A 26,000-nucleotide genomic window follows, 5' to 3' on the forward strand; every position below is an offset into this window, starting at 1 on the left:
TCTATATGATATGCTAACTTAATGATTTAAAACCGAAAAACATGAAAAACACCGTAAAACTGGATATACGCCGTTGTAGTAACACCGCGGGCTGTTTTGGGTTAGTTAATTAAAAACTATGATAAACTTTGATTTAAAAGTTGTTCTTCTGGGAAAATGATTTTTCTTATGAACATGAAACTATATCCAAAAATCATGGTTAAACTCAAAGTGGAAGTATGTTTTTCAAAATGGTCATCTAGACGTCGTTCTTTCGACTGAAATGACTACCTTTACAAAAACAACTTGTAACCTGTAATTCCGACTATAAACTTATACTTTTTCTGTATAGATTCATAAACTTAAGCTCAATATGAAACCATATCATTTTGATTCACTCAAAACGGATTTAAAACGAAGAAGTTATGGGTAAAACAAGATTGGTTATTTTTGCTTGTTGTAGCTACGTGAAAATTGGTAACAAATCTATATTAATCATATCCTAGCTAACTTATATTGTATTATACATGTATTCTAATATATTATGTAATCTTGGGATACCATAGACACGTATGCAAATTTTTTGACATATCATATCGACCCATCTATATATATTATTTGGAACAACCATAGACACTCTATATGCAGTAATGTCGGAGTTAGCTTTACAGGGTTGAGGTTGATTTCAAAAATATATATAGTTTGAGTTGTGATCTAGCCTGAGATGTGTATACACTGGGTCATGGATTGATTCAAGATAATATATATCGATTTATTTCTGTACATCTAATTGTGGACAACTAGTTGTAGGTTACTAACGAGGACAGCTGACTTAATAAACTTAAAACATTAAAAACGTATTAAAAATGTTGTAAATATATTTTGAACATACTTTGATATATATGTACATATTTGTTATATGTTCGTGAATCGACCAGTGGCCAAGTCTTACGAAATGTCCCGTTCTTATTGATTAAAAACGTTCCATATTAATTGATTTCGTTGCGAGGTTTTGACCTCTATATGAGACGTTTTTCAAAGACTGCATTCATTTTAAAACAAACCATAACCTTTATTTCATCAATAAAGGTTTAAAAAGCTTTACGTAGATTATCAAATAATGATAATCTAAAATATCCTGTTTACACACGACCACTACATAATGGTTTACAATACAAATATGTTACAACAAAATAAGTTTCTTGAATGCAGTTTTTACACAATATCATACAAGCATGGACTCCAAATCTCGTCCTTATTTAAGTATGCGACAGCGGAAGCTCTTAATAATCACCTGAGAATAAACATGCTTAAAACGTCAACAAAAATGTTGGTGAGTTATAGGTTTAACCTATATATATCAAATCATAATAATAGACCACAAGATTTCATATTTCAATACACATCCCATACATAGAGATAAAAATCATTCATATGGTGAACACCTGGTAACCGACATTAACAAGATGCATATATAAGAATATCCCCATCATTCCGGGACACCCTTCGGATATGATATAAATTTCGAAGTACTAAAGCATCCGGTACTTTGGATGGGGTTTGTTAGGCCCAATAGATCTATCTTTAGGATTCGCGTCAATTAGGGTGTCTGTTCCCTAATTCTTATATTACCAGACTTAATAAAAAGGGGCATATTCGATTTCGATAATTCAACCATAGAATGTAGTTTCACGTACTTGTGTCTATTTTGTAAATCATTTATAAAACCTGCATGTATTCTCATCCCAAAAATATTAGATTTTAAAAGTGGGACTATAACTCACTTTCACAGATTTTTACTTCGTCGGGAAGTAAGACTTGGCCACTGGTTGATTCACGAACCTATAACAATATATACATATATATCAAAGTATGTTCAAAATATATTTACAACACTTTTAATATATTTTGATGTTTTAAGTTTATTAAGTCAGCTGTCCTAGTTAGTAACCTACAACTAGTTGTCCACAGTTAGATGTACAGAAATAAATCGATAAATATTATCTTGAATCAATCCACGACCCAGTGTATACGTATCTCAGTATTGATCACAACTCAAACTATATATATTTTGGAATCAACCTCAACCCTGTATAGCTAACTCCAACATTCACATATAGAGTGTCTATGGTTATTCCGAAATATATATAGATGTGTCGACATGATAGGTCGAAACATTGTATACGTGTCTATGGTATCTCAAGATTACATAATATACAATACAAGTTGATTAAGTTATGGTTGAAATAGATTTGTTACAAATTTTCACGTAGCTAAAATGAGAAAAATTATCCAATGTTGTTTTACCCATAACTTCTTCATTTTAAATCCGTTTTGAGTGAATCAAATTGCTATGGTTTCATATTGAACTCTATTTTATGAATCTAAATAGAAAAAGTATAGTTTTATAGGCGGAAAAATAAGTTACAAGTCGTTTTTGTAAAGGTAGTCATTTCAGTCGAAGAAACGACGTCTAGATGACCATTTTAGAAAACATACTTCCACTTTGAGTTTAACCATAGTTTTTGGATATAGTTTCATGTTCATAATAAAAATCATTTTCTCAGAATAACAACTTTTAAATCAAAGTTTATCATAGTTTTTAATTAACTAACCCAAAACAGCCCGCGGTGTTACTACGACGGCGTAAATCCGGTTTTACGGTGTTTTTCGTGTCTCCAGGTTTTAAATCATTAAGTTAGCATATCATATAGATATAGAACATGTATTTAGTTGATTTTAAAAGTCAAGTTAGAAGGATTAACTTTTGTTTGCGAACAAGTTTAGAATTAACTAAACTATGTTCTAGTGATTACAAGTTTAAACCTTCGAATAAGATAGCTTTATATGTATGAATCGAATGATGTTATGAACATCATTACTACCTTAAGTTCCTTGGATAAACCTACTGGAAAAGAGAAAAATAGATCTAGCTTCAACGGATCCTTGGATGGCTCGAAGTTCTTGAAGCAGAATCATGACACGAAAACAAGTTCAAGTAAGATCATCACTTGAAATAAGATTGTTATAGTTATAGAAATTGAACCAAAGTTTGAATATGATTATTACCTTGTATTATAATGATAACCTACTGTAAGAAACAAAAATTTCTTAAGGTTGGATGATCACCTTACAAGATTGGAAGTGAGCTAGCAAACTTGAAAGTATTCTTGATTTTATGTAACTAGAACTTGTAGAATATATGAAGAACACTTAGAACTTGAAGATAGAACTTGAGAGAGATCAATTAGATGAAGAAAATTGAAGAATGAAAGTGTTTGTAGGTGTTTTTGGTCGTTGGTGTATGGATTAGATATAAAGGATATGTAATTTTGTTTTCATGTAAATAAGTCATGAATGATTACTCATATTTTTGTAATTTTATGAGATATTTCATGCTAGTTGCCAAATGATGGTTCCCACATGTGTTAGGTGACTCACATGGGCTGCTAAGAGCTGATCATTGGAGTGTTTATACCAATAGTACATACATCTAAAAGCCGTGTATTGTACGAGTACGAATACGGGTGCATACGAGTAGAATTATTGATGAAACTGAACGAGGATGTAATTGTAAGCATTTTTGTTAAGTAGAAGTATTTTGATAAGTGTATTGAAGTCTTTCAAAAGTGTATAAATACATATTAAAACACTACATGTATATACATTTTAACTGAGTCGTTAAGTCATCGTTAGTCGTTACATGTAAGTGTTGTTTTGAAACCTTTAGGTTAACGATCTTGTTAAATGTTGTTAACCCAATGTTTATAATATCAAATGAGATTTTAAATTATTATATTATCATGATATTATCATGTATGAATATCTCTTAATATGATATATATACATTAAATGTCTTTACAACGATAATCGTTACATATATGTCTCGTTTAAAAATCATTAAGTTAGTAGTCTTGTTTTTACATATGTAGTTCATTGTTAATATACTTAATGATATGTTTACTTATCATAGTATCATGTTAACTATATATATATATCCATATATATGTCATCATATAGTTTTTACAAGTTTTAACGTTCGTGAATCACCGGTCAACTTGGGTGGTCAATTGTCTATATGAAACATATTTCAATTAATCAAGTCTTAACAAGTTTGATTGCTTAATATGTTGGAAACATTTAATCATGTAAATATCAATCTCAATTAATATATATAAACATGGAAAAGTTCGGGTCACTACAGCACCTACCCGTTAAATAAATTTCGTCCCGAAATTTTAAGCTGTTGAAGGTGTTGACGAATCTTCTGGAAATAGATGCGGGTATTTCTTCTTCATCTGATCTTCACGCTCCCAGGTGAACTCGGGTCCTCTACAAGCATTCCATCGAACCTTAACAATTGGTATCTTGTTTTGCTTAAGTCTTTTAACCTCACGATCCATTATTTCGACGGGTTCTTCGATGAATTGAAGTTTTTCGTTGATTTGGATTTCATCTAACGGAATAGTGAGATCTTCTTTAGCAAAACATTTCTTCAAATTCGAGACATGGAAAGTGTTATGTACAGCCGCGAGTTGTTGAGGTAACTCAAGTCGGTAAGCTACTGGTCCGACACGATCAATAATCTTGAATGGTCCAATATACCTTGGATTTAATTTCCCTCGTTTACCAAATCGAACAACGCCTTTCCAAGGTGCAACTTTAAGCATGGCCATCTCTCCAATTTCAAATTCTATATCTTTTCTTTTAATGTTAGCGTAGCTCTTTTGTCGACTTTGGGCGGTTTTCAACCGTTGTTGAATTTGGATGATCTTCTCGGTAGTTTCTTGTATAATCTCCGGACCCGTAATCTGTCTATCCCCCACTTCACTCCAACAAATCGGAGACCTGCACTTTCTACCATAAAGTGCTTCAAACGGCGCCATCTCAATGCTTGAATGGTAGCTGTTGTTGTAGGAAAATTCTGCTAACGGTAGATGTCGATCCCAACTGTTTCTGAAATCAATAACACATGATCGTAGCATGTCTTCAAGCGTTTGTATCGTCCTTTCGCTCTGCCCATCAGTTTGTGGATGATAGGCAGTACTCATGTCTAGACGAGTTCCTAATGCTTGCTGTAATGTCTGCTAGAATCTTGAAATAAATCTGCCATCCCTATCAGAGATAATAGAGATTGGTATTCCATGTCTGGAGACGACTTCCTTCAAATACAGTCGTGCTAACTTCTCCATCTTGTCATCTTCTCTTATTGGCAGGAAATGTGCTGATTTGGTGAGACGATCAACTATTACCCAAATAGTATCAAAACCACTTGCAGTCCTTGGCAATTTAGTGATGAAATCCATGGTAATGTTTTCCCATTTCCATTCTGGGATTTCGGGTTGTTGAAGTAGACATGATGGTTTCTGATGCTCAGCTTTGACCTTAGAACACGTCAAACATTCTCCTACGTATTTAGAAACATCGGCTTTCATACCCGGCCACCAAAATGTTTCTTGAGATCCTTGTACATCTTCCCCGTTCCAGGATGTATTGAGTATCTGGTTTTATGAGCTTCTCTAAGTACCATTTCTCTCATATCTCCAAATTTTGGTACCCAAATCCTTTCAGCCCTATACCGGGTTCCGTCTTCCCGAATATTAAGATGCTTCTCCGATCCTTTGGGTATTTCATCCTTTAAATTTCCCTCTTTTAAAACTCCTTGTTGCGCCTCCTTTATTTGAGTAGTAAGGTTATTATGAATCATTATATTCATAGATTTTACTCGAATGGGTTCTCTGTCCTTCCTGCTCAAGGCATCGGCTGTAGTGACCCGAACTTTTCCATGTTTATATATATTAATTGAGATTGATATTTACATGATTAAATGTTTCCAACATGTTAAGCAATCAAACTTGTTAAGACTTGATTAATTGAAATATGTTTCATATAGACAATTGACAACCCAAGTTGACCGGTGATTCACGAACGTTAAAACTTGTAAAAACTATATGATGACATATATATGGATATATATATAGTTAACGTGATACTATGATAAGTAAACATATCATTAAGTATATTAACAATGAACTACATATGTAAAAACAAGACTACTAACTTAATGATTTTTAAACGAGACATATATGTAACGATTATCGTTGTAATGACATTTAATGTATATATATCATATTAAGAGATATTCGTACATCATAATATCATGATAATTTAATAATTTAAAATCTCTTTTGATATTATAAACATTGGGTTAACAACATTTAACAAGATCGTTAACCTAAAGGTTTCAAAACAACATTTACATGTAACGACTAACGATGACTTAACGACTCAGTTAAAATGTATATACATGTAGTGTTTTAATATGTATTTATACACTTTTGAAAGACTTCAATACACTTATCAAAATACTTCTACTTAACAAAAATGCTTACAATTACATCCTCGTTCAGTTTCATCAACAATTCAACTCGTATGCACCCGTATTCGTACTCGTACAATACACAGCTTTTAGATGTATGTACTATTGGTATATACACTCCAATGATCAGCTCTTAGCAGCCCATGTGAGTCACCTAACACATGTGGGAACCATCATTTGGCAACTAGCATGAAATATCTCATAAAATTACAAAAATATGAGTAATCATTCATGACTTATTTACATGAAAACAAAATAACATATCCTTTATATCTAATCCATACACCAACGACCAAAAACACCTACAAACACTTTCATTCTTCAATTTTCTTCATCTAATTGATCTCTCTCAAGTTCTATCTTCAAGTTCTAAGTGTTCTTCATAAATTCCAAAAGTTCTAGTTTCATAAAATCAAGAATACTTTCAAGTTTGCTAGCTCACTTCCAATCTTGTAAGGTGATCATCCAACCTCAAGAAATCTTTGTTTCTTACAGTAGGTTATCATTCTAATACAAGGTAATAATCATATTCAAACTTTGGTTCAATTTCTATAACTATAACAATCTTATTTTAAGTGATGATCTTACTTGAACTTGTTTTCGTGTCATGATTCTGCTTCAAGAACTTCGAGCCATCCAAGGATCCATTGAAGCTAGATCCATTTTTCTCTTTTCCAGTAGGTTTATCCAAGGAACTTAAGGTAGTAATGATGTTCATAACATCATTCGATTCATACATATAAAGCTATCTTATTCGAAGGTTTAAACTTGTAATCACTAGAACATAGTTTAGTTAATTCTAAACTTGTTCGCAAACAAAAGTTAATCCTTCTAACTTGACTTTTAAAATCAACTAAACACATGTTCTATATCTATATGATATGCTAACTTAATGATTTAAAACCTGGAAACACGAAAAACACCGTAAAACTGGATTTACGCCGTCGTAGTAACACCGCGGGCTGTTTTGGGTTAGTTAATTAAAAACTATGATAAACTTTGATTTAAAAGTTGTTATTCTGAGAAAATGATTTTTATTATGAACATGAAACTATATCCAAAAATTATGGTTAAACTCAAAGTGGAAGTATGTTTTCTAAAATGGTCATCTAGACGTCGTTCTTTCGACTGAAATGACTACCTTTACAAAAACGACTTGTAACTTATTTTTCCGACTATAAACCTATACTTTTCTGTTTAGATTCATAAAATAGAGTTCAATATGAAACCATAGCAATTTGATTCACTCAAAACGGATTTAAAATGAAGAAGTTATGGGTAAAACAAGATTGGATAATTTTTCTCATTTTAGCTACGTGAAAATTGGTAACAAATCTATTCCAACCATAACTTAATCAACTTGTATTGTATATTATGTAATCTTGAGATACCATAGACACGTATACAATGTTTCGACCTATCATGTCGACACATCTATATATATTTCGGAACAACCATAGACACTCTATATGTGAATGTTGGAGTTAGCTATACAGGGTTGAGGTTGATTCCAAAATATATATAGTTTGAGTTGTGATCAATACTGAGATACGTATACACTGGGTCGTGGATTGATTCAAGATAATATTTATCGATTTATTTCTGTACATCTAACTGTGGACAACTAGTTGTAGGTTACTAACGAGGACAGCTGACTTAATAAACTTAAAACATCAAAATATATTAAAAGTGTTGTAAATATATTTTGAACATACTTTGATATATATGTATATATTGTTATAGGTTCGTGAATCAACCAGTGGCCAAGTCTTACTTCCCGACGAAGTAAAAATCTGTGAAAGTGAGTTATAGTCCCACTTTTAAAATCTAATATTTTTGGGATGAGAATACATGCAGGTTTTATAAATGATTTACAAAATAGACACAAGTACGTGAAACTACATTCTATGGGTGAATTATCGAAATCGAATATGCCCCTTTTTATTAAGTCTGGTAATCTAAGAATTAGGGAACAGACACCCTAATTGACGCGAATCCTAAAGATAGATCTATTGGGCCTAACAAACCCCATCCAAAGTACCGGATGCTTTAGTACTTCGAAATTTATATCATATCCGAAGGGTGTCCCGGAATGATGGGGATATTCTTATATATGCATCTTGTTATTGTCGGTTACCAGGTGTTCACCATATGAATGATTTTTATCTCTATGTATGGGATGTGTATTGAAATATGAAATCTTGTGGTCTATTGTTACGATTTGATATATATAGGTTAAACCTATAACTCACCAACATTTTTGTTGACGTTTAAAGCATGTTTATTCTCAGGTGAATATTAAGAGCTTCCGCTGTTGCATACTAAAATAAGGACAAGATTTGGAGTCCATGTTTGTATGATATTGTGTAAAAACTGCATTCAAGAAACTGATTTCGATGTAACATATTTGTATTGTAAACCATTATGTAATGGTCGTGTGTAAACAGGATATTTTAGATTATCATTATTTGATAATCTACGTAAAGCTTTTTAAACCTTTATTTATGAAATAAAGGTTATGGTTTGTTTTAAAAATGAATGCAGTCTTTTAAAAACGTCTCATATAGAGGTCAAAACCTCGCAACGAAATCAATTAATATGGAACGTTTTTAATCAATAAGAACGGGACATTTCAGTTGGTATCCGAGCGTTGGTCTTAGAGAACCAGAATTTTTCATTAGTGTGTCTTATCGAGTTTTTTAGGATGCATTAGTGAGTCTGGACTTCGACCGTGTTTACTTGAAAAATGATTGCTTAACAAATTTTGTTGGAAACTATATATTTTTAACATGTGAATATTATGTGATATATTAATCTCTTAACGCGTTTGATATTATGTGATAGATGTCTACCTCTAGAACAAGTCCCATTGACTCACCTAATAATAATGAAGAGTCAAATGTAAATTGGAATGATTCGTGGACTGATTCACAAGTTCCCGAAGAGGAACCGGAAGAAGAGTCGGAACCGGAAGAAGAATCGGAACCGGAAGAAGAATCGGAACCGGATGAAGAAATAGAACCGGTGGGGAAAATAATAAAACGGTTAAGTAAAAGAAAATCCTCAACCAACCGACCAAAGTTAATTATGGTCAATGGTGTTTCCGCCAAGGAAGCAAAATATTGGGAGGATTACCAATTCTCCGATGAATCGGATTCCGACGAGAATTCCGATGATGTTATAGAAATTACCCCAACTGAATTTAAAAAGGCAAAAGAAAATAATAAGGGAAAGGGCATAAAAATAGAGAAATCTAATTCCAACCCCGATGAACTTTATATGTATCGTCAACGCCCGAAGTCCTTAAGTTGTAACAATGACCCGGGAACCTCTAAACCACCAGGTTTTTCTAAACCAATGTGGACAACGACGGCTCGTATTAGGGGAACATCATATATCCCTAGAAACTTGGCAAAACGAACCAAAACCGAAGAAGAAGAAACGAGCGAGTCGGAATAAGATAGTTGTATTCGTGTGGTGTAATATATGTAATATAGTGTTCGTATGCTTTATGATATATGTAAAAATTGCTTGTATTAATAAGTATTTTTTTATGAATCTAACTCTTGTCTATTTTACAGTTTAAAAACACAAAATGGATAGACAACCCAATATTTTAAGGGACCTACCCGGAGACATGATTGATGAAATCTTGTCTAGAGTCGGCCAGAATTCCTCGGCACAACTATTTAAGGCGAGATCAGTTTGTAAGACATTCGAAGAACGTTCCAAGAATGTCTTGGTTTATAAGAGACTTTCGTTTGAAAGATGGGGGATATCACATTGGGAAACCCATAAGTTACGATGTGTTTACTTTGACGCATATATTGCGGGGAACCCAAATGCTATTTTACGCAACGGGTTAAGAAATTATTTTGACTCAATATATCCGAATATTGGACTTCGTGATTTAGAAAAAGCGGCTAACATGCAACATAAAGAAGCATGTTATGCTTACGGATTAGTAATGTTCGCTTCTCACCAAAGTGAGAACAAGAACATCGGGCTACAACTATTAAACAAAACGTTTCCACAAGTGACGGAGTCGGTAATTGGGGTAAGAAATGAGGTTTTTAGATTATTACGGGACTGTTGGACATTACGTAACCCTCGTCCCTTTGATGACGTTACAACACGCTGTCTTATCAACGGCCATAACGGTTATGTTGCACAAGACCAAGGATGGGAAGTAGTCCTAGTAAAACCAGAATGCATGACTTGTTTCTGGACGTATGAATTACGTGTCTTTATTGCCTTTGCCGAACGACTTGTGTACTAGCTAGAATTGTCTTCACAACTATCTTGTATCAAAGTTATTGTGTGCTATATTTCATGCTTTATGTAAAATAAGTGGTATTGTAAGTTTGTAAAATATTGTATAAAAGTTTGAACGCGAAATATTATTACAATCAGTTTTTCATATAGAATTGTAGTAGTTGAATTGTATATTAGCTACTAAGTATGAACTTAACGGGTAGGTACTACCCGAATTTAAACTTATAAAACGCTAATATGAAGAAAAAGCTTTTATTAATGAGTTCATATTATGCTACGAAATACTATTAACTACTCTTAATATTCTGTATGATTAACTTGTTCCATTTAACTATTTTGAAGGAAATGGCACCGACTACTCGACACACCGTGAATATGAATGAAGAGGAATTCCGTACTTTTCTAGCTTCAAACATAGCCGCAGTACAGGCTGCGCTACATACCAACAATAACCTTGGATCTAGCAGTACAGGAAATCGTGTAGGATGCACCTACAAAGAATTCACTGCCTGCAAACCTTTGGAATTTGATGGAACCGAAGGACCGATCGGATTGAAACGGTGGACCGAGAAGGTTGAATCGGTGTTTGCCATAAGTAAGTGTACTGAAGAGGACAAAGTGAAGTACGCTACGCATACCTTCACAGGTTCTGCGTTAACATGGTGGAATACCTATCTAGAGCAAGTGGGACAAGATGATGCGTACGCACTACCGTGGTCAGCATTCAAGCACTTGATGAACGAGAAGTACCGTCCCAGAACCGAGGTCAATAAGCTCAAGACAGAACTTAGAGGGTTACGAACCCAAGGATTTGATATTACCACGTACGAAAGACGATTCACAGAATTGTGCCTATTGTGTCCGGGAGCATTCGAAGATGAGGAAGAGAAGATCGACGCGTTTGTGAAAGGATTACCGGAAAGAATCCAAGAAGATATAAGTTCACACGAGCCCGCCTCCATACAACAGGCATGTAGAATGGCTCACAAACTAGTGAACCAGATTGAAGAAAGAATTAAAGAACAGACTGCTGAAGAGGCCAATGTGAAGCAAGTCAAAAGAAAGTGGGAGGAAAACGGTGATAAGAATCACCAATACAACAACAACAGCAATTACAACAATAATCGCAACAATTATCCCAACAATCGCAACATCAATCGCAACTACAACAAACGGCCCAACAACAACAACAACAACAACAACAACAGCAACTACAACAATCATCCCAACAACAATAATAACCGCAACAACAACAACAATCAGAAGCAGCTATGCCAAAGGTGTGAAAAGAATCACTCGGGGTTCTGCACCAAATTTTGCAACAAGTGTAAAAGAAATGGTCATAGCGCGGCGAAGTGTGAGGTCTACGGACCAGGGGTTAATAGAACGAAAGGAACAAATGGTGTCGGAACGAGTAATGGCGGAGCAAGTAGTGTCGGAGCAAGTTATGCCAATGTAGTTTGTTATAAATGTGGAAAACCAGGCCACATTATTAGAAATTGCCCGAACCAGGAGAACACGAATGGACAAGGCCGTGGAAGAGTTTTCAATATTAATGCGGTAGAGGCACAGGAAGACCCGGAGCTTGTTACGGGTACGTTTCTTATTGACAATAAATCTGCTTACGTTTTATTTGATTCGGGTGCGGATAGAAGCTATATGAGTAGAGATTTTTGTGCTAAATTAAGATGTCCATTGACGCCTTTGGATAGTAAATTTTTACTCGAATTAGCAAATGGTAAATTAATTTCAGCAGATAATATATGTCGGAATCGAGAAATTAAACTGGTTAGCGAAACATTTAAGATTGATTTGATACCAGTAGAGTTAGGGAGTTTTGATATGATAATCGGTATGGACTGGTTGAAAGAAGTGAAAGCGGAGATCGTTTGTTACAAAAATGCAATTTGCATTATACGAGAAAAAGGAAAACCCTTAATGGTGTACGGAGAAAAGGGCAACACGAAGCTACATCTTATTAGTAATTTGAAGGCACAAAAACTAATAAGAAAAGGTTGCTATGCTGTTCTAGCACACGTCGAGAAAGTACAAACTGAAGAAAAGAGCATCAATGATGTTCCCATTGCAAAAGAATTTCCCGATGTATTTCCGAAAGAATTACCGGGATTACCCCCACATCGATCCGTTGAATTTCAAATAGATCTTGTACCAGGAGCTGCACCAATAGCTCGTGCTCCTTACAGACTCGCACCCAGCGAGATGAAAGAACTGCAAAGCCAATTACAAGAACTTTTAGAGCGTGGTTTCATTCGACCAAGCACATCACCGTGGGGAGCTCCTGTTTTGTTTGTCAAGAAGAAAGATGGTACATTCAGGTTGTGTATCGACTACCGAGAGTTGAACAAACTTACCATCAAGAACCACTACCCACTACCGAGAATCGACGACTTATTTGATCAACTACAAGGCTCGTCTGTTTATTCAAAGATTGACTTACGTTCCGGGTATCATCAAATGCGGGTGAAAGAAGATGATATTCCAAAGACTGCTTTCAGAACACGTTACGGTCATTACGAGTTTATGGTCATGCCGTTTGGTTTAACTAATGCACCAGCTGTGTTCATGGACCTTATGAACCGAGTGTGTGGACCATACCTTGACAAGTTTGTCATTGTTTTCATTGATGACATACTTATTTACTCAAAGAATGACCAAGAACACGGTGAACATTTGAGAAAGGTGTTAGAAGTATTGAGGAAGGAAGAATTGTACGCTAAGTTTTCAAAGTGTGCATTTTGGTTGGAAGAAGTTCAATTCCTCGGTCACATAGTGAACAAAGAAGGTATTAAGGTGGATCCGGCAAAGATAGAAACTGTTGAAAAGTGGGAAACCCCGAAAACTCCGAAACACATACGCCAGTTTTTAGGACTAGCTGGTTACTACAGAAGGTTCATCCAAGACTTTTCCAGAATAGCAAAACCCTTGACTGCATTAACGCATAAAGGGAAGAAATTTGAATGGAATGATGAACAAGAGAAAGCGTTTCAGTTATTGAAGAAAAAGCTAACTACGGCACCTATATTGTCATTGCCTGAAGGGAATGATGATTTTGTGATTTATTGTGATGCATCAAAGCAAGGTCTCGGTTGTGTATTAATGCAACGAACGAAGGTGATTGCTTATGCGTCTAGACAATTGAAGATTCACGAACAAAATTATACGACGCATGATTTGGAATTAGGCGCGGTTGTTTTTGCATTAAAGACTTGGAGGCACTACTTATATGGGGTCAAAAGTATTATATATACCGACCACAAAAGTCTTCAACACATATTTAATCAGAAACAACTGAATATGAGGCAGCGTAGGTGGATTGAATTATTGAATGATTACGACTTTGAGATTCGTTACCACCCGGGGAAGGCAAATGTGGTAGCCGATGCCTTGAGCAGGAAGGACAGAGAACCCATTCAAGTAAAATCTATGAATATAATGATTCATAATAACATTACTACTCAAATAAAGGAGGCGCAACAAGGAGTTTTAAAAGAGGGAAATTTAAAGGATGAAATACCCAAAGGATCGGAGAAGCATCTTAATATTCGGGAAGACGGAACCCGGTATAGGGCTGAAAGGATTTGGGTACCAAAATTTGGAGATATGAGAGAAATGGTACTTAGAGAAGCTCATAAAACCAGATACTCAATACATCCTGGAACGGGGAAGATGTACAAGGATCTCAAGAAACATTTTTGGTGGCCGGGTATGAAAGCCGATGTTGCTAAATACGTAGGAGAATGTTTGACGTGTTCTAAGGTCAAAGCTGAGCATCAGAAACCATCAGGTCTACTTCAACAACCCGAAATCCCGGAATGGAAATGGGAAAACATTACCATGGATTTCATCACTAAATTGCCAAGGACTGCAAGTGGTTTTGATACTATTTGGGTAATAGTTGATCGTCTCACCAAATCCGCACACTTCCTACCAATAAGAGAAGATGACAAGATGGAGAAGTTAGCACGACTGTATTTGAAGGAAGTCGTCTCCAGACATGGAATACCAATCTCTATTATCTCTGATAGGGATGGCAGATTTATTTCAAGATTCTGGCAGACATTACAGCAAGCATTAGGAACTCGTCTAGACATGAGTACTGCCTATCATCCACAAACTGATGGGCAGAGCGAAAGGACGATACAAACGCTTGAAGATATGCTACGAGCATGTGTTATTGATTTCGGAAACAGTTGGGATCGACATCTACCGTTAGCAGAATTTTCCTACAACAACAGCTACCATTCAAGCATTGAGATGGCGCCGTTTGAAGCACTTTATGGTAGAAAGTGCAGGTCTCCGATTTGTTGGAGTGAAGTGGGGGATAGACAGATTACGGGTCCGGAGATTATACAAAAAACTACCGAGAAGATCATCCAAATTCAACAACGGTTGAAAACCGCCCAAAGTCGACAAAAGAGCTACGCTGACATTAAAAGAAAAGATATAGAATTTGAAATTGGAGAGATGGTCATGCTTAAAGTTGCACCTTGGAAAGGCGTTGTTCGATTTGGTAAACGAGGGAAATTAAATCCAAGGTATATTGGACCATTCAAGATTATTGATCGTGTCGGACCAGTAGCTTACCGACTTGAGTTACCTCAACAACTCGCGGCTGTACATAACACTTTCCACGTCTCGAATTTGAAGAAATGTTTTGCTAAAGAAGATCTCACTATTCCGTTAGATGAAATCCAAATCAACGAAAAACTTCAATTCATCGAAGAACCCGTCGAAATAATGGATCGTGAGGTTAAAAGACTTAAGCAAAACAAGATACCAATTGTTAAGGTTCGATGGAATGCTCGTAGAGGACCCGAGTTCACCTTGGAGCGTGAAGATCAGATGAAGAAGAAATACCCGCATCTATTTCCAGAAGATTCATCAACACCTTCAACAGCTTAAAATTTCGGGACGAAATTTATTTAACGGGTAGGTACTGTAGTGACCCGAACTTTTCCATGTTTATATATATTAATTGAGATTGATATTTACATGATTAAATGTTTCCAACATGTTAAGCAATCAAACTTGTTAAGACTTGATTAATTGAAATATGTTTCATATAGACAATTGACCACCCAAGTTGACCGGTGATTCACGAACGTTAAAACTTGTAAAAACTATATGATGACATATATATGGATATATATATAGTTAACATGATACTATGATAAGTAAACATATCATTAAGTATATTAACAATGAACTACATATGTAAAAACAAGACTACTAACTTAATGATTTTTAAACGAGACATATATGTAACGATTATCGTTGTAATGACATTTAATGTATATATATCATATTAAGAGATATTCGTACATCATAATATCATGATAATATAATAATTTAAAATCTCTTTTGATATTATAAACATTGGGTTAACAACATTTAACAAGATCGTTAACCTAAAGGTTTCAAAACAACATTTACATGTAACGACTAACGATGACTTAACGACTCAGTTAAAATGTATATACATGTAGTGTTTTAATATGTATTTATACACTTTTGAAAGACTTCAATACACTTATCAAAATACTTCTACTTAACAAAAATGCTTACAATTACATCCTCGTTCAGTTTCATCAACAATTCAACTCGTATGCACCCGTATTCGTACTCGTACAATACACAGCTTTTAGATGTATGTACTATTGGTATATACACTCCAATGATCAGCTCTTAGCATCCCATGTGAGTCACCTAACACATGTGGGAACCATCATTTGGCAACTAGCATGAAATATCTCATAAAATTACAAAAATATGAGTAATCATTCATGACTTATTTACATGAAAACAAAATAACATATCCTTTATATCTAATCCATACACCAACGACCAAAAACACCTACAAACACTTTAATTCTTCAATTTTCTTCATCTAATTGATCTCTCTCAAGTTCTATCTTCAAGTTCTAAGTGTTCTTCATAAATTCCAAAAGTTCTACTTTCATAAAATCAAGAATACTTTCAAGTTTGCTAGCTCACTTCCAATCTTGTAAGGTGATCATCCAACCTCAAGAAATCTTTGTTTCTTACAGTAGGTTATCATTCTAATACAAGGTAATAATCATATTCAAACTTTGGTTCAATTTCTATAACTATAACAATCTTATTTTAAGTGATGATCTTACTTGAACTTGTTTTCGTGTCATGATTCTGCTTCAAGAACTTCGAGCCATCCAAGGATCCATTGAAGCTAGATCCATTTTTCTCTTTTCCAGTAGGTTTATCCAAGGAACTTAAGGTAGTAATGATGTTCATAACATCATTAGATTCATACATATAAAGCTATCTTATTCGAAGGTTTAAACTTGTAATCACTAGAACATAGTTTAGTTAATTCTAAACTTGTTCGCAAACAAAAGTTAATCCTTCTAACTTGACTTTTAAAATCAACTAAACACATGTTCTATATCTATATGATATGCTAACTTAATGATTTAAAACCTAGAAACACGAAAAACACCGTAAAACTGGATTTACGCCGTCGTAGTAACACCGCGGGCTGTTTTGGGTTAGTTAATTAAAAACTATGATAAACTTTGATTTAAAAGTTGTTATTCTGAGAAAATGATTTTTATTATGAACATGAAACTATATCCAAAAATTATGGTTAAACTCAAAGTGGAAGTATGTTTTCTAAAATGGTCATCTAGACGTCGTTCTTTCGACTGAAATGACTACCTTTACAAAAACGACTTGTAACTTATTTTTCCGACTATAAACCTATACTTTTCTGTTTAGATTCATAAAATAGAGTTCAATATGAAACCATAGCAATTTGATTCACTCAAAACGGATTTAAAATGAAGAAGTTATGGGTAAAACAAGATTGGATAATTTTTCTCATTTTAGCTACGTGAAAATTGGTAACAAATCTATTCCAACCATAACTTAATCAACTTGTATTGTATATTATGTAATCTTGAGATACCATAGACACGTATACAATGTTTCGACCTATCATGTCGACACATCTATATATATTTCGGAACAACCATAGACACTCTATATGTGAATGTTGGAGTTAGCTATACAGGGTTGAGGTTGATTCCAAAATATATATAGTTTGAGTTGTGATCAATACTGAGATACGTATACACTGGGTCGTGGATTGATTCAAGATAATATTTATCGATTTATTTCTGTACATCTAACTGTGGACAACTAGTTGTAGGTTACTAACGAGGACAGCTGACTTAATAAACTTAAAACATCAAAATATATTAAAAGTGTTGTAAATATATTTTGAACATACTTTGATATATATGTATATATTGTTATAGGTTCGTGAATCAACCAGTGGCCAAGTCTTACTTCCCGACGAAGTAAAAATCTGTGAAAGTGAGTTATAGTCCCACTTTTAAAATCTAATATTTTTGGGATGAGAATACATGCAGGTTTTATAAATGATTTACAAAATAGACACAAGTACGTGAAACTACATTCTATGGGTGAATTATCGAAATCGAATATGCCCCTTTTTATTAAGTCTGGTAATCTAAGAATTAGGGAACAGACACCCTAATTGACGCGAATCCTAAAGATAGATCTATTGGGCCTAACAAACCCCATCCAAAGTACCGGATGCTTTAGTACTTCGAAATTTATATCATATCCGAAGGGTGTCCCGGAATGATGGGGATATTCTTATATATGCATCTTGTTATTGTCGGTTACCAGGTGTTCACCATATGAATGATTTTTATCTCTATGTATGGGATGTGTATTGAAATATGAAATCTTGTGGTCTATTGTTACGATTTGATATATATAGGTTAAACCTATAACTCACCAATATTTTTGTTGACGTTTAAAGCATGTTTATTCTCAGGTGAATATTAAGAGCTTCCGCTGTTGCATACTAAAATAAGGACAAGATTTGGAGTCCATGTTTGTATGATATTGTGTAAAAACTGCATTCAAGAAATTGATTTCGATGTAACATATTTGTATTGTAAACCATTATGTAATGGTCGTGTGTAAACAGGATATTTTAGATTATCATTATTTGATAATCTACGTAAAGCTTTTTAAACCTTTATTTATGAAATAAAGGTTATGGTTTGTTTTAAAAATGAATGCAGTCTTTTAAAAACGTCTCATATAGAGGTCAAAACCTCGCAACGAAATCAATTAATATGGAACGTTTTTAATCAATAAGAACGGGACATTTCAGTTGGTATCCGAGCGTTGGTCTTAGAGAACCAGAATTTTTCATTAGTGTGTCTTATCGAGTTTGTTAGGATGCATTAGTGAGTCTGGACTTCGACCGTGTTTACTTGAAAAATGATTGCTTAACAAATTTTGTTGGAAACTATATATTTTTAACATGTGAATATTATGTGATATATTAATCTCTTAACGCGTTTGATATTATGTGATAGATGTCTACCTCTAGAACAAGTCCCATTGACTCACCTAATAATAATGAAGAGTCAAATGTAAATTGGAATGATTCGTGGACTGATTCACAAGTTCCTGAAGAGGAACCGGAAGAAGAGTCGGAACCGGAAGAAGAATCGGAACCGGAAGAAGAATCGGAACCGGATGAAGAAATAGAACCGGTGGGGGAAATAATAAAACGGTTAAGTAAAAGAAAATCCTCAACCAACCGACCAAAGTTAATTATGGTCAATGGTGTTTCCGCCAAGGAAGCAAAATATTGGGAGGATTACCAATTCTCCGATGAATCGGATTCCGACGAGAATTCCGATGATGTTATAGAAATTACCCCAACTGAATTTAAAAAGGCAAAAGAAAATAATAAGGGAAAGGGCATAAAAATAGAGAAATCTAATTCCAACCCCGATGAACTTTATATGTATCGTCAACGCCCGAAGTCCTTAAGTTGTAACAATGACCCGGGAACCTCTAAACCACCAGGTTTTTCTAAACCAATGTGGACAACGACGGCTCGTATTAGGGGAACATCATATATCCCTAGAAACTTGGAAAAACGAACCAAAACCGAAGAAGAAGAAACGAGCGAGTCGGAATAAGATAGTTGTATTCGTGTGGTGTAATATATGTAATATAGTGTTCGTATGCTTTATGATATATGTAAAAATTGCTTGTATTAATAAGTATTTTTTTATGAATCTAACTCTTGTCTATTTTACAGTTTAAAAACACAAAATGGATAGACAACCCAATATTTTAAGGGACCTACCCGGAGACATGATTGATGAAATCTTGTCTAGAGTCGGCCAGAATTCCTCGGCACAACTATTTAAGGCGAGATCAGTTTGTAAGACATTCGAAGAACGTTCCAAGAATGTCTTGGTTTATAAGAGACTTTCGTTTGAAAGATGGGGGATATCACATTGGGAAACCCATAAGTTACGATGTGTTTACTTTGACGCATATATTGCGGGGAACCCAAATGCTATTTTACGCAACGGGTTAAGAAATTATTTTGACTCAATATATCCGAATATTGGACTTCGTGATTTAGAAAAAGCGGCTAACATGCAACATAAAGAAGCATGTTATGCTTACGGATTAGTAATGTTCGCTTCTCACCAAAGTGAGAACAAGAACATCGGGCTACAACTATTAAACAAAACGTTTCCACAAGTGACGGAGTCGGTAATTGGGGTAAGAAATGAGGTTTTTAGATTATTACGGGACTGTTGGACATTACGTAACCCTCGTCCCTTTGATGACGTTACAACACGCTGTCTTATCAACGGCCATAACGGTTATGTTGCACAAGACCAAGGATGGGAAGTAGTCCTAGTAAAACCAGAATGCATGACTTGTTTCTGGACGTATGAATTACGTGTCTTTATTGCCTTTGCCGAACGACTTGTGTACTAGCTAGAATTGTCTTCACAACTATCTTGTATCAAAGTTATTGTGTGCTATATTTCATGCTTTATGTAAAATAAGTGGTATTGTAAGTTTGTAAAATATTGTATAAAAGTTTGAACGCGAAATATTATTACAATCAGTTTTTCATATAGAATTGTAGTAGTTGAATTGTATATTAGCTACTAAGTATGAACTTAACGGGTAGGTACTACCCGAATTTAAACTTATAAAACGCTAATATGAAGAAAAAGCTTTTATAAATGAGTTCATATTATGCTACGAAATACTATTAACTACTCTTAATATTCTGTATGATTAACTTGTTCCATTTAACTATTTTGAAGGAAATGGCACCGACTACTCGACACACCGTGAATATGAATGAAGAGGAATTCCGTACTTTTCTAGCTTCAAACATAGCCGCAGTACAGGCTGCGCTACATACCAACAATAACCTTGGATCTAGCAGTACAGGAAATCGTGTAGGATGCACCTACAAAGAATTCACTGCCTGCAAACCTTTGGAATTTGATGGAACCGAAGGACCGATCGGATTGAAACGGTGGACCGAGAAGGTTGAATCGGTGTTTGCCATAAGTAAGTGTACTGAAGAGGACAAAGTGAAGTACGCTACGCATACCTTCACAGGTTCTGCGTTAACATGGTGGAATACCTATCTAGAGCAAGTGGGACAAGATGATGCGTACGCACTACCGTGGTCAGCATTCAAGCACTTGATGAACGAGAAGTACCGTCCCAGAACCGAGGTCAATAAGCTCAAGACAGAACTTAGAGGGTTACGAACCCAAGGATTTGATATTACCACGTACGAAAGACGATTCACAGAATTGTGCCTATTGTGTCCGGGAGCATTCGAAGATGAGGAAGAGAAGATCGACGCGTTTGTGAAAGGATTACCGGAAAGAATCCAAGAAGATATAAGTTCACACGAGCCCGCCTCCATACAACAGGCATGTAGAATGGCTCACAAACTAGTGAACCAGATTGAAGAAAGAATTAAAGAACAGACTGCTGAAGAGGCCAATGTGAAGCAAGTCAAAAGAAAGTGGGAGGAAAACGGTGATAAGAATCACCAATACAACAACAACAGCAATTACAACAATAATCGCAACAATTATCCCAACAATCGCAACATCAATCGCAACTACAACAAACGGCCCAACAATAACAACAACAACAACAACAACAGCAACTACAACAATCATCCCAACAACAATAATAACCGCAACAACAACAACAATCAGAAGCAGCTATGCCAAAGGTGTGAAAAGAATCACTCGGGGTTCTGCACCAAATTTTGCAACAAGTGTAAAAGAAATGGTCATAGCGTAGACCTCACACTTCGCCGCGCTATGACCATTTCTTTTACACTTGTTGCAAAATTTGGTGCAGAACCCCGAGTGATTCTTTTCACACCTTTGGCATAGCTGCTTCTGATTGTTGTTGTTGTTGCGGTTATTATTGTTGTTGGGATGATTGTTGTAGTTGCTGTTGTTGTTGTTGTTGTTGTTGTTGTTGTTGTTGGGCCGTTTGTTGTAGTTGCGATTGATGTTGCGATTGTTGGGATAATTGTTGCGATTATTGTTGTAATTGCTGTTGTTGTTGTATTGGTGATTCTTATCACCGTTTTCCTCCCACTTTCTTTTGACTTGCTTTACATTGGCCTCTTCAGCAGTCTGTTCTTTAATTCTTTCTTCAATCTGGTTCACTAGTTTGTGAGCCATTCTACATTCCTGTTGTATGGAGGCGGGCTCGTGTGAACTTATATCTTCTTGGATTCTTTCCGGTAATCCTTTCACAAACGCATCGATCTTCTCTTCCTCATCTTCGAATGCTCCCGGACATAATAGGCACAATTCTGTGAATCGTCTTTCGTACGTGGTAATATCAAATCCTTGGGTTCGTAACCCTCTAAGTTCTGTCTTGAGCTTATTGACCTCGGTTCTGGGACGGTACTTCTCGTTCATCAAGTGCTTGAATGCTGACCACGGTAGTGCGTACGCATCATCTTGTCCCACTTGCTCTAGATAGGTATTCCACCATGTTAACGCAGAACCTGTGAAGGTATGCGTAGCGTACTTCACTTTGTCCTCTTCAGTACACTTACTTATGGCAAACACCGATTCGACCTTCTCGGTCCACCGTTTCAATCCGATCGGTCCTTCGGTTCCATCAAATTCCAAAGGTTTGCAGGCAGTGAATTCTTTGTAGGTGCATCCTACACGATTTCCTGTACTGCTAGATCCAAGGTTATTGTTGGTATGTAGCGCAGCCTGTACTGCGGCTATGTTTGAAGCTAGAACAGTACGGAATTCCTCTTCATTCATATTCACGGTGTGTCGAGTAGTCGGTGCCATTTCCTTCAAAATAGTCAAATGGAACAAGTTAATCATACAGAATATTAAGAGTAGTTAATAGTATTTCGTAGCATAATATGAACTCATTTATAAAAACTTTTTCTTCATATTAGCGTTTTATAAGTTTAAATTCGGGCAGTACCTACCCGTTAAGTTCATACTTAGTAGCTAATATACAATTCAACTACTACAATTCTATATGAAAAACTGATTATAATAATATTTCGCGCTCAAACTTTTATACAATATTTTACAAACTTACAATACCGCTTATTTTACATAAAGCATGAAATATAGCACACAATAACTTTGATACAAGATAGTTGTGAAGATAATTCTAGCTAGTACATAAGTCGTTCAGCAAAGGCAATAAAGACACGTAATTCATACGTCCAGAAACAAGTCATGCATTCTGGTTTTACTAGGATTACTTCCCATCCTTGGTCTTGTGGAACATAACCGTTATGGCCGTTGATAAGACAGCGTGTTGTAACGTCATCAAAGGGACGAGGGTTACGTAATGTCCAACAGTCCCATAACAATCTAAAAACCTCATTTCTTACCCCAATTACCGACTCCGTCACTTGTGGGAACGTTTTGTTTAATAGTTGTAGCCCGATGTTCTTTTTCTCACATTGGTGAGAAGCGAACATTACTAACCCGTAAGCATAGCATGCTTCTTTATGTTGCATGTTAGCCGCTTTTTCTAAATCATGAAGTCCTATATTCGGATACATTGAGTCAAAATAATTTCTTAACCCATTGCGTAAAATAGCATTTGGGTTCCCCACAATATATGCGTCAAAGTAAACACATCGTAACTTATGGATTTCCCAATGTGATATCCCCCATCTTTCGAACGAAAGCCTTTTATAAACCAAGGCATTCTTGGAACGTTCTTCGAATGTCTTACAAACTGATCTCGCCTTAAATAGTTGTGCCGAAGAATTCTAATCGACTCTAGACAAGATTTCATCAATCATGTCTCCGGGTAGGTTTCTTAAAATATTGGGTTGTCTATCCATTTTGTGTTTTTATACTGTAAAATAGACAAGAGTTAAATTCATAAAAAAAAATACTTATTAATACAAGCAATTTTTACATATATCATAAAGCATAAGCACACTATATTACATATATTACACCACACGAATACAACTATCTTATTCCGACTCGCTTGTTTCTTCTTCTTCGGTTTTGGTTCGTTTTGCCAAGTTTCTAGGGATATAAGATGTTCCCCTAATACGAGCCGTCGTTTTCCACATTGGTTTAGAAAAACCTGGTGGTTTAGAGGTTCCCGGGTCATTGTTACAACTTAAGGACTTCGGGGGTTGACGATACATATAAAGTTCATCGGGGTTGAAATTAGATTTCTCTATTTTTATGCCCTTTCCCTTATTATTTTCTTTTGCCCTTTTAAATTCAGTTGGGGTAATTTCTATAACATCATCGAAATTCTCGTCGGAATCCGATTCATCGGAGAATTGGTAATCCTCCCAATATTTTGCTTCCTTGGCGGAAACACCATTGACCATAATTAACCTTGGTCGGTTGGTTGAGGATTTTCTTTTACTTAACCGTTTTATTATTTCCCCCACTGGTTCTATTTCTTCATCCGGTTCCGATTCTTCTTCCGGTCCCGATTCTTCTTCCGGTTCCGACTCTTCTTCCGGTTCCTCTTCGGGAACTTGTGAATCAGTCCACGAATCATTCCAATTTACATTTGACTCTTCATTATTATTAGGTGAGTCAATGGGACTTGTTCTAGAGGTAGACATCTATCACATAATATCAAACGCGTTAAGAGATTAATATAACACATAATATTCACATGTTAAAAATATAGAGTTTCCAACAAAATTTGTTAAGCAATCATTTTTCAAGTAAACATGGTCGAAGTCCAGACTCACTAATGCATCCTAACAAACTCGATAAGACACACTAATGCAAAATTCTGGTTCTCTAAGTCCAACGCTCTGATACCAACTGAAATGTCCCGTTCTTATTGATTAAAAACGTTCCATATTAATTGATTTCGTTGCGAGGTTTTGACCTCTATATGAGACGTTTTTCAAAGACTGCATTCATTTTAAAACAAACCATAACCTTTATTTCATCAATAAAGGTTTAAAAAGCTTTACGTAGATTATCAAATAATGATAATCTAAAATATCCTGTTTACACACGACCACTACATAATGGTTTACAATACAAATATGTTACAACAAAATAAGTTTCTTGAATGCAGTTTTTACACAATATCATACAAGCATGGACTCCAAATCTTGTCCTTATTTAAGTATGCGACAGCGGAAGCTCTTAATAATCACCTGAGAATAAACATGCTTAAAACGTTAACAAAAATGTTGGTGAGTTATAGGTTTAACCTATATATATCAAATCATAATAATAGACCACAAGATTTCATATTTCAATACACATCCCATACATAGAGATAAAAATCATTCATATGGTGAACACCTGGTAACCGACATTAACAAGATGCATATATAAGAATATCCCCATCATTCCGGGACACCCTTCGGATATGATATAAATTTCGAAGTACTAAAGCATCCGGTACTTTGGATGGGGTTTGTTAGGCCCAATAGATCTATCTTTAGGATTCGCGTCAATTAGGGTGTCTGTTCCCTAATTCTTAGATTACTAGACTTAATAAAAAGGGGCATATTCGATTTCGATAATTCAACCATAGAATGTAGTTTCACGTACTTGTGTCTATTTTGTAAATCATTTATAAAACCTGCATGTATTCTCATCCCAAAAATATTAGATTTTAAAAGTGGGACTATAACTCACTTTCACAGATTTTTACTTCGTCGGGAAGTAAGACTTGGCCACTGGTTGATTCACGAACCTATAACAATATATACATATATATCAAAGTATGTTCAAAATATATTTACAACACTTTTAATATATTTTGATGTTTTAAGTTTATTAAGTCAGCTGTCCTCGTTAGTAACCTACAACTAGTTGTCCACAGTTAGATGTACAGAAATAAATCGATAAATATTATCTTGAATCAATCCACGACCCAGTGTATACGTATCTCAGTATTGATCACAACTCAAACTATATATATTTTGGAATCAACCTCAACCCTGTATAGCTAACTCCAA

Source organism: Rutidosis leptorrhynchoides, chromosome 9 (assembly GCF_046630445.1).
Source record: "Rutidosis leptorrhynchoides isolate AG116_Rl617_1_P2 chromosome 9, CSIRO_AGI_Rlap_v1, whole genome shotgun sequence".
Lineage (NCBI taxonomy): Eukaryota > Viridiplantae > Streptophyta > Magnoliopsida > Asterales > Asteraceae > Rutidosis > Rutidosis leptorrhynchoides.